The sequence below is a fragment of the Bidens hawaiensis genome, unplaced genomic scaffold (genome assembly GCF_021521415.1).
Source record: "Bidens hawaiensis isolate Kalapana, Puna unplaced genomic scaffold, B.hawaiensis_p1.1 tig00027996_1, whole genome shotgun sequence".
NCBI classification, from domain to species: domain Eukaryota; kingdom Viridiplantae; phylum Streptophyta; class Magnoliopsida; order Asterales; family Asteraceae; genus Bidens; species Bidens hawaiensis.
In genome coordinates this window covers 111,610-125,597 of record NW_027494539.1, presented here as the reverse complement: position 1 = coordinate 125,597, position 13,988 = coordinate 111,610, and the positions used below count along the sequence as shown (strand labels likewise).

Below are 13,988 nucleotides of genomic sequence, written 5' to 3'. Positions count from 1 at the left end.
TGTGAAGGTACCGATGCGGTACTGCAACTCGTATAACTTACGTTCCCAAAAAAAATACTATATTTTTAAAATATATGTTTTACAAAAATAACAAGAAAAACAAAAATCCTCTGTATACATACATTTTCCTTTTATACATATAATAACAATAATTTCATATCTATATATTAAAAAGTAGTATGGCATCTACATATAAAAAATAAACATATTAAAATCTACGTTATATATATAAAAAAGATTGTACATACTTATCTGAAAATTTTTTTTTAAATAAGTTATTTGAAAATTCCAAGTTTGAAAAAATATTTTAAATCCTTACTGCTATTTTTCTTTATTGTTATGATATGACAAAAAAAATAATTTGTTTATAAACAACCACTTAATTTTATAAATGTAATATATTTGATATTTAATAAGAATTGTTTTTATTTAATGAGATTCGGAGTGAGAAAAAAGTAACTTCACCTATTTTGGTAATTACTTTTCAAATCACCTATATTGGTAAATACTTTTTTTCTCTCCACCCATTTTGGTAAAAAAACTCACTCTAACTTGACATTGTTTTTTGAACTCTATAAATATGAAAGCACACAGGTAAGCGTTTGTGTATAAGTTCTAAGCATTTTCTCTGAAGATAGCCTGCTACGCTTAATTATTTGCTATGGCTACTGGAATGATGTCTGAGTTCAGTAATACTCTTGATCATGCTTTCGAGATCAACCGCAGTGATTTTCCCGACGATTTTATCTTTGGAGTAGGATCATCTGCATACCCGGTGCGCCTCACTATAACTAAAATAGCACTAACCATGCGTAATCCTACAACCATTTTTCCAACAGTTTGTTAAAAACCACCTAATGATCGTAGATAATTGGGGCTATAAGATCCGTAGCATAGTCAGATTGACATCAGGGTCGTCCCCGAGAATAGTCAAAATCTTTTACTCTTCATGTGAGGAAAAAGTTTAACCTTAAGTAAAAAAGATGTATTTTCGTTTTTGTTTAAAGAGAGAGAGTGATTTAATTTATTTGGTTATTATTTGGGTTGTGTAACAATATTTATAAAGATATATGCTTAAATGAATTGGGAAATTGGGTTTAAAACTTTAAACATTAAATATACATATATTTTTTTCAATATATATATATATAATTTTTCAATATTATAATTAATATATATATATATAAACGAAACCTACGTACATTGTCTCAAGCTACCAGATTGTTTTATTAGTAAATGGAGGTTTCTCATGCTTTGACCCGGATTTACGGATATGAGTCTCACCAAACCCAGATAGCCCTTAAACAAGTTATAACATCTCATTAAATTAAAAATTAATCTCACAAAATATTTGATATGAAATCCTATAAAATAGGGATACACTAAAAATTAGTATACAATTTTTCTTAAAAATGATATTATTATAATTAAGAAACAACTTTATAGTAAAATAAATACGCGTGTTACGAGTCTCACCAAACTCAAAAAGCTTTTAAACCGGGTATAACATCTCATTTATTTGTGAAACTCTTTTGTCACCAAATTAAGTATATTATTAAGTTGCTTACAATAAATAAAATTAAAATCCAAAAAAATATATAAATACTTGAAACAAGTAATGTAAAACAACCCCATACTATGTGGATAAAAACTAGTGTGTGTGTGTATTAGATGATCAAGATTAAACTCATCCTTAAAAATTAAACTTAAAAATATTAAAGAATTAATTTTAATTAAAAATAAAAAGATATTTTTAAATTTTTGTATTTTTATTATTCTTATATTTTGTTACTCTTCACTAGAAGTGAATAAAAAATAAAAATAAATAAATAAATAAAAGATGTTGTAATACACATACGTATTACTATGTGTTACTGTTGTTTTACACATGTGTATTACTATGTATTTTTATGTTCAATACTATTTAATTGCATATATTCAATGTTTTTGTATTGTATACGTGTAGCAGTGTTGTATTATATGCAAAAAAAATATAAAAATAAAAATAAAAGTTGATGTAGTGCACATTTGCATTTATGTTGTATTACATATACGCATTAATGTGTATTTGATGTGTGTATTAGTATTATTGCGCATATACAATATTTTGTATTAAATATGTGCAATAGTGTTCTATTCTATGCAATACACACTTTTACATATATGCAATACACAGTATTGCACATATGCACCACACCGACAAGGGGTTTTTTTTTTTTTTTTTTTTTTTTTTGAAGAATATCAACATATAAGGATAATGAAAAAAATAAACTACAAAAAAAAATTTAAAAAGTTAAAATTAATATTTTAAAAGTTTTTAAGTTTTCTCTACAAGAGGACTTTTCATTTTAACAGTTTTTAATTTTTCCCTATCTATATTTATATATATATATCAGTTTTTATCCCCCGTATTACGAGGGGTGTTTAAATTTTTCGTTTCTAATAGTGTGAATGTATTTTTTTGATTTTAGTTTATTTATTGTTAAAAGTTAATGATATACTTGAACCTAATTAATTTATGTTGGTTTATGTTCATTTTTTAATTAAACGTTGAATGGATCATCTATTTAATTTTTATATTTATTCATATGTTCATTTGTAATAAATTGAATATTATTTTGTGAAACTTTTCATTTAAGTTAAACTTAAAAGAAAAAAGAATCGTGTAACCTATCCATATTGAGAAATTAAATTAGGGTTTGATTACGATGTTTGTTTTACATTTTACGCTTCTAATATTTATATATTTTAATTTTATTTATTATAAGAAAATTGATAATATACTTAGAGTTTGATGAAAGACTTTTATAAATAAATGAGATGTTATAACCTGTTTAAAAGCTATCACCCATAACTCGTTGATTTTATTTTTTTACTATAAAATTGTTTCATAATTATAAATAATATTTTTTTTAAAAAAATCGGATATTAGTTTTTATTATATCTCTATTTTATAAGATTTTTATATCAAATATTTGGTGAGGCTAAATTTTAATATAATGAGATGTTATAGCCGGTTTAATGGCTATCTGGGTTTGATGAGACCCGTACCCGTGAATTCGAGTCAAATGCATGGTAAACCACTATTAACAAATAAAGCAATCTGTTAGCTTGAAAGGAAATATGGAGGTTTCGGTTATATATATTTAAGATAACTTTTTAAAAAACAATCAAACGTGTTGGATGATGAGGCCGGGAGCCATATATTCTATTCTTTTTATTATGTTTTGTTAATCCTTTTAAACGTTTTTAAAGCCTAATTAAATGGTCAAAACAGCTAAAATGTTAAAAGTCTACGAAAAACCTTTTTTTTCATTTTTTATTAAAAGATGATGAAACTAAATAAACTATAAAAGTCTATTTTTTTTTCTAAATATTGTCTATGGTGTTGTTTAATAGAATATAAACTTTTTAATAGCCTTATAAAATTAGTTTAAACTTTAAAGAAAATAGTTTGTTCTCTTGACCATGATTTTGATTTCAGATTGAAGGTGGTTGGAGAGCACATGGTAAAGGATTAAGTATATGGGACTCTTTTAGCTTGAGATATCCTGGTCTCTCTCGATCTCTTACTCTTCAATTTTTTTTTTTTTTTGTAATCGATCTCCAATCTAATAGTATAAATTTGATGATCAGACAAGATGGGGGTGCAAATGGATGCCATAGTGTTGATAGTTATTCAAGAATCAAGGTAACAAAATATTTTTCGAAAACATGCTCCAAAGTTGTACTCGGTTGTTAACATACTAATGAGAAAAAAATAAGTACGAACTTGGTTTTGATGGTTGTTATTCGATCTATCTATTCCGGCCAAGGGATCAAATCAAACATTTTGACAATAAAAGGAATATAAATGATGGATGAAACGACTATATCAAATATGAAAATTAAAACATATATATATATATATATATATATATATATATATATATATATATATATAAGGTTTGGATCAAATACAAATGAAATTAACGTGCTAAACGTGAAAATCAAGTAGAGTAATTATGTAATTACTCGTGTCCTAGCCCGTCGTAGAGCTAGATTTGCCTCAATTGTTTGTCTCTTTCCTTCAGCTTTTCTCAAAGCATCTTCCGCTATTTCAAGAGTTTGCTGAGCTTCTTGTGGATCGATGTCACTACTTTTCTCTGCATCATTTACTAAAACAGTGATTTCATTATTACCTATTCTAGCAAAACCGCCCATCAGAGCCATCGTTAGCCATTGGTCGTTAAGGCGTATTCTCAAAATACCTATATCTACTGCTGTGGCAATAGGAGCGTGATTTGGTAATACGCCAATTTGTCCACTATTAGTAGATAAAATGATTTCTTACTCTTCGATCTCTTACTCTTCAATTTTTTTTTTGTAATCGATCTCCAATCTAATAGTATAAATTTGATGATCAGACAAGATGGGGGGTGCAAATGGATGCCATAGTGTTGATAGTTATTACTCTATGATAATTACTCTATGATGTAATCACATAATTACTATACTTGATTCTCACGTTTAGCACGTTAATTTCATTTGTACGTTAACATATATATATATATATATATATATATATATATATATATAGGTTAAAATAAAAAGTGAAGCGTGTCTAAGAAGTGTAGGAAGTGATCTGGTGCGTTGGATTATGTGATCTAATGGTTAAGATTCGTTGTAGTGATTTTTTGAGGTGTGTTATATTTTAATACTTGTTTTATAACACTCTAGGGGCATAATCGTCATGTGTGTTATATTATATATGGAAACATTATCAATCTATTATTATGAGTTTTATTCCAAATTTAAATAACAACACCAAGATTATCACAATATATATTACAATGTGTTTTAAATCAAAATAATCAAAATTTAGAAACAACCAAAGTTTAATCCAAGTTTAAAACACAACACCAAGGAACTAAAACACACTAGCTTGAACATCATAACCAACATTAATGAACAAAAACACTGTGTACTTGATTCAAACCAGTTACAAGTAACCAATATTAATAAACAAAAACACACTTACAAATAACAAAAATCCATGAACAACATCATGCACCAAAATACAACAATATTAATCCAAGACAAGTTACTTATAAACCGATAAACAATCCAAAACACAACAAATATTCATTCAAGACCAAGGTAACTATGGAGTTTTAGCCAATAATCATGCTCAAGAAAATAAAATAAATAATTTCAATAATTGAGTTCATAAAATTTAATAAACTCAAATCTAGAAACAAAGTTTGGATGCTAAATTGTTGAACCCGAATGCAAAATCGTTGATTTGTTATTTATTACATGCTTTTTTTGTGATGAACAACCAAAAAAAAACCTCATGTTGCCTCCTATGTTGCGTCAAAATCCAGCAAACAAAAAAAGCAAGATGAATAGTGTATTGTTTAACCTTTCAAAACCATTTAAAAAATAAAACTTAATCACAGACGATCATATAGCAAAAAATAGATATGTTAAATTAATTGAGATTTCTAATTCCATAATTACAATATTTAATTGTTCACCATCTTACCCTCATGTGTTTTATTAAATCCAATGGTGGAGATTTCTTCTTACACTTCTTAGGTAATATTGACTTTTTATTCTAACCTTACTATATATATATATATATATATATATATAGAGAAAATGATTCAAATAAGAATAAGAAGTTTCCTAAGAATTGTAAGAACCAATCAATTTATGACATTTGGCATTATAAATGATGATGAATTAATAATTTTAGGAAACTATGTCGGTTATAATGATTAAAAAGTAATTCTAGGAAACTATGTCGGTTATTAGTGATTTTAAATTTCAACCATTGATTAACATGATCTAATGGCTAGGATTTATTCTTAATCTTCTTAGAAAACTATCTCTTTTTATTTTAACCTACCCCTACATATATATATATATATATATATATATATATATGGGTGAGCTATAATAAGAATACATTGTTTCATAGGAATGGTAAGAATAGCTTTCAACCATTATATCAACACATCTAATGAATGAGATTAGAAGTTACAAAATAATCATATTTTGTCTTAACTTTGCCCTTCCCATATAGTTTTTTAGGGGTAATTTTGTACATTAAGCTAGCCAATAAAAATCAACTGTTTTTTTAAATGTTCCATTATGCAAATTAACCGTAATTTTTTTTTCACATAAATCGATTTTGAAATTAACAGGTATAACAAAATGGATTAAATTAATTAATTCAGAATGGTCGTATAAACAAGTATGTGTGTTGTATTAAGAAACAACTGAAATTAATAGAAATATATATCTATACTATATAATACATCAAACAAGGGAAAATTAAGACACCCATTTTTAAGTAATTTACAACACTTAAAGCATGAGGTGTGTTAGTAAGGGTAAACATGTCTTTTAAACACAATCCATTCAACTTACAAGTTTAGTTCCTCATCTTTAAGCATATTATGTTTTTAATTTAACTTGTAAACTAACTTCCCACCCATGATTTTTAAACAACTATAGCCTTTTCATACGTTAATATTTTTAAAAACAAATTGCACCATAAAAACGAGCATTTTATTCTCTTTAATTTGGATATGATATTTTTGTAATTTTTTTTAAATAAATTACTATGTTACGTAGGGGTGTTCAGTGTCGGTTTTGATGGTTTTTAAGTTAAACATATGAGTCTAACCATTATTACTGATTTTTTGTCGTCCAAAACCAAACTTAACCATTGAAAGTTGAAACCGAATCATTACTAACGGCCTGGTTCCAGTTTGGTTTCACAGTTTAAACTTTAATAATAAATTTAGTTTAAAATAATTAATAATTTAAATGTACCATCAATTTTAACTAAAAACCAACATAATATGATACTTGAGATGATCATAAATAAAAAATGATAATTTTAACCACATAAATGTTAAATATTAATGAAAGATCTAGGACGTGAAATAATAATAACAAAGATTACAAAAGGAATCATATTGCGATTAGGTTAATTTACAGTCTTTTCTGGTTTCATATGGCCGGTTGCCGATATAAACCGCGAACCAACCGTTCACTACGTTTTGAAAACTTTGAAACCGAACAACAAACCGAAAGTAAAAAAGAAAAAGAAAAAAGAAGTCAAACCAATGACCGATTTAAACGATTTCAAGGGTTTAGCGGAACCATAAATACTTATATTTATACGTGATTAACGGGTTCAAACACCCGCTGCATCGTGCGGGCGCCGGTCTAGTATGATTGAACGCAGTAAAGAGAATTAAATGAAACTAAGAACCAATCGACACTAATAAATAAATAAAAACAATTGATGGGTCACTAATTGATGTGCCATTTTCGCAGTCCATAAATGAATTCATGTTTCTTAGGGGTTTCTTTTAATTGTTATTTCTTTGTTATCAAAATCACTTTAACAAAGAAGGGAGGGTAGCCATAGAGGAATCCGTTATAGAATAATCAATGTTTAGATTATTAGGAAACAAGAATCAAGTTGATAACGCTTATTTGTAGGAATTAGATCGGTTATTTGATATTTTAAACAAATTTAATGGATATGCAAATTTACCAAAATACCCTTTATATTAAATTAGAAACTATGGCACGTGTAATTAATCTATTGGTTCCTATTATTTTTAGAAAACTATTTATTCTTATTTAAACTCTCCTCTCTCCCTCTCTATATATATATATATACTAGTTTGATCCTCCCGTGTTACGGGGGTTTATTTAAGTTTTTGTTTTAATCGTTTTGATATTATGATGATATATTTTATTTAACGTAGTTTTGTTTTAATTTAATACATATATATTAGTTTGTTATTATATTTTTAGCGTTTGAGTTTTCTCAATTGAGATGTATAGGTTTTTTAGATTTATAACGAACAGATATAAACGGACACGAGCATGTTGATTTTTTTAAATGAATAAACATGAACACAAATATTTGTCTAATGAAAAAGGGGGCGTTGATGTAGTTGACAATGGTGGGTAGTATCGGAAGTTAACCGGCGATGAAGATGAACAACAACAGAGAACATGTAAAAAAGATAGATTAAATTAGGGTTTAATGATGAAAGTGTTTACCAATAAATAAGATCTTATAACCCATGAAATTATTCTTTGATGGTTAAGAGGTTATTTCACAAATAAATGAGATGTTATAACCCGTTTAGGAGTTATCTGGGTTTGGTGAGACTCATGACCCGCAAAAATTATTGTTTGATTATGAAACAGTTTCATAAATATATGAGATGTTATAACCCTTTTAAATACTATCCGGGTTTGGTGAGACCCATACCCACGAATTCGGGTTAAATGCATGAGAAGCCTCCATTTAGAAATCAAGCAATCTGGTGGCTTTAGAGAATGGGGGGAACAACCTGAGAGCGACACGTAGGATTTTATGGTAGGCAATTATATAGATAGTTAGATGTAGGTATTTTTTCTTATTTTGAATCATATATATAGTTGGATTACATGTCCTTTTGTGACTTGGGCTATGCTCTATTGGTTAGAAAATTCTAACGAATATTATAGTTCAATTTGCATACTCATTTGTTCATAACTTTGTGTCAATTGTATAACTTGTCAGGAAGATGTTCAACTGCTGAAGAAAATGGGTGTAAACGCATACCGATTCTCTATTTCATGGTCAAGAATATTGCCAGGTGAAGTGAAAGGCTTTAGTGGTTCCAAACTAAAACATAGACTAATAAATAAAATCCTCATAATACTTTATTGTAAAAGAAAAATTAATAAAAAAATATGAAAATATCTTCTACTATATATCGGCCTTTGGGGAAATTCTGAAAACTATAATATATCTTTAGTTTTTAAACTGGTTCCTTTATATAATTGTATAGGTGGTAAAATAAGTATGGGTAAAAACACAGAAGGAATCAATTACTACAACAAGTTAATTGATGAGTTATTAGCCAATGATATCGAGCCATTTGTCACCCTCTTTCACTGGGATACTCCAATTGCTTTGGAAGAAGAGTACAAGGCTTTTTTAAGTTCAAAAATAGTGTTAGTATATTTTGTTTTACGTTGTTTACTTTTTATGTTTGCAATTGTGCATCTCACAACTTATTTGCTTGGTAAATTAACCATTAGGGATGATTTTGTCAATTATGTGGATGTTTGTTTTTGGGAGTTCGGAGACCGGGTGAAGAACTGGGTGACACTGAATGAGCCACATACATTCGTCTACGCTGGCTATGTGCAAGGCATATTTGCACCCGGGCGAGGTGGCAAAGGTCAAGAAGGCGACCCTCAAGTTGAACCATATATAGTAGCTTACAACTTATTGAACTCACATGCAGCAGCTTATAGATTATATGAAGAAACTTACAAGGCAATTAGCGTTTGTCAATTTAGCAACAATTTGTTACGGAAAGCTTGTTGAAAGAACTTTTTTTTAGTTCAATTGTTAAATCGTCGACAAAAAACAATTTTATCCAAATTTTTAAACCTGTAGGGTGGTTATGTCATCATAAATTCCATCTATGTTTATTTCTAACAGCTAGCTACCACGACTTATACCGATGATACTCATTTGTTTTGTACTGTTTACAAACCGGATTAGTTTAAATGACGATTGAATACTTACACATTTGTTTCAGTCTTTTCAAAAGGGCAAGATAGGCATAACGCTCAGCTGTAGCTATTTTCAACCTTATCGTGGTTCAAGCCATCAGCAAGACATCCAAGCTGTTGATCTCGCCTACGATTTTTACTTTGGATGGTGAGAATAATATTCATGTATGCATATAACCAATTAACCATTATACGTTAAATTTTTTTACATGCTATACATATATCTTGACACACATTTTAGGTTTCTAGAGCCATTAACAAAAGGCAGCTGGCCTAAGAGCATGCAGATATTGGCCACCACCGCAACACTAGATTACCCGAATGGGCGTGTTTTACCCAAATTTTCAATCGAACAACAAAAAAAAGTTGATTTCTTCGTATGATTTTTTGGGAATAAACTACTACTTTGCGAGTTTTGCTAAATATCAAGAACCCTCTAATGAAATTCCTCAAGGATATTCTACAGATTGTCACTTCAAGCAATTAGGTATCAACTGGAATTGTTTGGATTGTTTTCAAAATATTATTGTTTGTTTATAAATGTAAATGTATTTTGTTTTCCAATGTTTTAGTACAAGACCCCAAGGGATGCTATGTTGGAGAGCCTGTAAGACTACTTTTACTTGAATTAGGAAGCATTACCACTACTAATTAACCGGTCATTTGCGATCACATTTATGGTCACGAATAGCTTTTTATGAACCTCGGGTTTTACGTCAATATGAGACCGTTTAATTAAAATTAGTAAGCAATTTCCATTTTTTGCAACGTATATTACCTCTAAGTTTAATAAAATTTGCAGCCGCTTTGTGAACAATTTGTGGTTTTTTTTTCTTTTCATTTTTGTAACCAACTTTCATGAATCAAAAGGTTTGCGATCGTTGTGAGTTCGGTCGCATATTGATCGCTAATGCCTGTTTTCTAGTAGTGATATATACAGGAAATATATCATTATCTAGTGACAAAAATAAAAGTGTAACTAGATATGGGTTATTTAGTGAAAAGTTGCACGTTTCACAGTTAATAACAAGTTTTTTTTGTGGTTGCTAACCCAATTCGACAGTCATATGAAGGTTCAGAGTTTTTTTCTTGTCCTGAGCAATTTATGGAACTCTTGGTACTTATCAAAAATAAGTACAACATTACACAAGATGTTATCGTCACCGAGAATGGTAAATCATTAAACTTTAAATAGCATCTTTTATTCCTTCATATCCATGTTATACATGTCACATTTTATGTTGGTATTTTGATATCTTGTGGTAGGTTCTCCTGACAAGAATGATCCTGGAAAAACATATGAAGAAGCCCGCAATAATACATTTCGAATCAATTACATAACGAATCATCTTAAAGCCATCAAGGTGGCAAGGCTGTAAGTTAGCGTCCAAATATTTGTATTTACTTATTTTCATTATTGTAGCATCATGGAAGATGTTGATACTTATCTTGGTGTGTTATGTTACAGCAACAAAGTAAATGTGAAGGGATACTTTATTTGGTCATTCATGGATAGCTTTGAATAGATGTCTGGTTATAATATCCGATTTGGTATGATCTATGTTGATTATGCAAAAGACTTACAAAGGTACCCGAAAAACTCGGCTGTTTGGCTTAGAAAGTTTCTTTGTGAGGACCAAAAGGTATCTGCTAAGAAGAGTGAACAAGGGATTGAAGTTGTCGGTGCGTCAACTGTGACCGAACACACAAGCGAAGTGAGCCAAAAGATGAAGATGCACTCTAAAACTTGAGAAAGTTGAAGTTAAAACACATCAATCTCCTATTAGAATGATGTGTATATATATAGTTTGGGGGTAATTGCCTTAAGATTAAATAAAACCCCATGCAATGTGACGATGTGTGATACTCAAAAAATTTGTATTTCTAATAATGTTTGTGAACTATAGTCAATAAAGCTTTAATAGTATTCTCAAAGTCTTCAAGTGGTAGAAAACATGATTTAGTTGCTGAAAATGTAAAAAAAAAATTACAACTCTTTTAAAGTCTATTACGTTAACTAAAACTAAAATTTTTAATTTTATAAAAACCGTATTTGTTGTATGTCAAAAGTAGAAGAAACTTAAAGGTTAACGCTAAATGTACTTCTTAAGAATCAATTACTACTCTTGTTGGATTCGATCAGTGGCGGAACTTGAACATCTATATTCATAGAGGGGCCCGGAAATCTTAGATTAATCATAAGCTCAAACACATAAAAAGACAATATTTTACACTATATAAAGAACATATATCTAAGAAAAAAAAAGTTCTTAAAAATAAACGATAAAAAAAACTCATATGACATTTTATTGCGGGATAAAACTCCAATATTAAGGCTAATTCATTAAACTAGCCTATATATGTCATACTCAAACTAATAAAATAATTAATAATCAAGTAAATGAATAATCAATAATACAAATTGAAAATCAAACTTTGAAGCCACTCATTTTCATTTAATTATATGGGAAGGGACTAGATGGATAATTGTGTCAGTGTGTGTTCGTGTTTTCAGTTTACACCTAATCATTTTAACATTTTTAAAAATATAATAATTCACCATTTTCTTCCTATCATTCTTTTCATCTCATAGTAGAAGAAAAGACATAAACTTTCAAATTAAGAGAGCTGATGTTGTAAAACACATTTATAAACCCAAAGTCAACCGGGGGTGGGATGGGGGGAATTCCCTTTCCGCCTCATATATATTCCGCCCTTGGATTCAATAAACCTAATTGATTAATTGGACTAACTAAAGCTTGAGTATTAGAGTAATTGATTGAATGAAGATAGCGAATATTATTGAAGATTCGAATTTAACTTATAAATAAAATTAGATCATCTGGAAATCGAATGAACTAATTTGAGCGTGATTTTTGAACTCTGGTCAAATCTCAACTAAGCGTAATATTATGCAATTTCTATAACATCCTAATTGCGGTTTTATTAATAGAATAAATATCGTCTATTTTATAGTGGGTCGTTATCGGTTTAGAGAAATAGAATACGAGTTGGGCTAGCGTTGGGTTAAATGGATAAGGATCGAACGGGACGAAAAACGGTGAAAAACGAGCTAAAACCCGTTTTTCCGGCGAAATCGGGTTTTTCCGGCTGCTTTCCGGCAATGACGGCGCCGGAAAGTGGTACGAGGTTAAGGGGGGGGGGGGAATGTCAGGGAATGTTCTGACATTCCTGACCTAACCCTAGTTCGCTACAGGAATATAGCGAATTAAAGGTGATTCGCTAGCTAGTTCGCCCATGGGAACATAGCGAACCGATTACAGTTCGTGTTCAATTCGTTAAGGGAAAGGGATGACGAATCACCCTTGATTCGTTATAGCCAGTTTGTTAGAAGAGAGAACGAATTAGATGGACTAATTCGTTATATGGACTAATTCGTTATGTGGACTGATTCGCTAAGAGTTCAATTCGTCATAGGGTTCAATTCGCTAACCAGATCAAACGAATAAGGTCTGATTCGTTATAAGGTAATGAATGGGTTCATTCGTTATGAACCCCATTCGTTAAAGGACTGGGACGAATTAGAAGTTTAACATAATGACAGAATGGTCCCTGGACTTAGAAAAGAATGATTTAATTACAAATAAGCCCTTGAACTTTTAAGTAACATATTATTCAATGATTCAAAATGCTAATGGAAAATGTGTTAAGACAGTCAATGATTCAATATTATTCGACCCCAGCCAGGGGCTCTGCCCCTTGGACCCTGCTAGGGGCTGCCACCCCTAGACCCCGCTGCCAGGGGCGCTGCCCCCGGACCCCCGTTCGTTGTGGGTAGTAGCTAAGACTAGAAAGATGATATGAGTAGTGATAGTTAACTGATACATGTAAATATTATACAGTTAGCCGTGCACAGCTCAAGAAGGGAATAACGATTAACGGAGAGTGTAACAGGATCCAGGTGAGTTTCTAGCCCCATTTATGTGTTATGTTTTCGGGGCTGTGTGCATAATCAATATGTTTGTTAATACGCTTATCCTAGAGATAAGTGTATGCCTTACGTGAATAATGTGAAATGTATGAATGATTGCTTGATGGTACGTGAACGATCTTCGGATATTGCACGTACTGTCAGGTTTGTAACGCTATATATAAGGTAAGGTATGATATGTATGCTTATGTGTTATGAACGTGATAAAGTTAATAAAAGAAGGAAAGGATGGTTGTATGGTTGTATGGTTATGAAAAGGGTACCGAGCCCTAATGTTACTCGAGGTATGATGTATGGTTGTTTGGTAACGAAGAGGGAATCGAACCCTACTAATATTCGAGAACTAGGAATCGAACCCTACTAATATTCGAGGAAACAGTGGTACCGAGCCCTAATAATACTCGAGGAAAGAGGGTACCGAGCCCTAATAATACTCGAGGAAGGA

At 30.2% G+C, this 13,988-nt stretch overlaps 1 pseudogene across 1 annotated transcript; it reads left to right on the top strand.

Moving 5' to 3' along the window:
* The first annotated feature begins 671 nt into the window (after positions 1 to 671).
* LOC143576108 (beta-glucosidase 24-like) lies at positions 672 to 11,525 on the top strand (annotated as a pseudogene). Its single transcript, XR_013142890.1, has 12 exons — positions 672 to 775; positions 3,485 to 3,554; positions 3,642 to 3,691; positions 8,585 to 8,660; positions 8,856 to 9,021; positions 9,109 to 9,349; positions 9,618 to 9,739; positions 9,833 to 10,078; positions 10,164 to 10,198; positions 10,655 to 10,763; positions 10,858 to 10,966; positions 11,060 to 11,525. The product of XR_013142890.1 is annotated as a beta-glucosidase 24-like (transcript).
* Positions 11,526 to 13,988: the final 2,463 nt, after the last annotated feature.